Genomic DNA, 320 nt, shown 5'->3' on the forward strand with positions numbered 1-320 from the left:
TTCTTTATTGATGGGTCATGCTGGCTAAAAGGAAGAGACTAGAAGTGAAGTGTTGGAGGTCTGTGGATGGGGCTCGTCCGTGAAGTCTCTAAAGCTGTGGGTCAAATGTGTAAGGTCAGGACATTTTAGAGGGGGAAAGGGTATTCACCAAGTTCTGCACAGCATTCATGACCCACAGAAGGTCACAACACATCCATGCAGACCCCAGTGCTCCACTGTAACCTGGAGGGCAGCATTAGCCCTCTCTGCACGCACACAGCCACCCTGTCCCTCAGCACTGTCAGCTGTCTTGGTAGAAAACCTCCCATGAGGTGGGAGAT

The sequence above is a fragment of the Colobus angolensis genome, unplaced genomic scaffold, assembly GCF_000951035.1.
Source record: "Colobus angolensis palliatus isolate OR3802 unplaced genomic scaffold, Cang.pa_1.0 Scaffold209, whole genome shotgun sequence".
In the NCBI taxonomy this organism is placed as follows: domain Eukaryota; kingdom Metazoa; phylum Chordata; class Mammalia; order Primates; family Cercopithecidae; genus Colobus; species Colobus angolensis.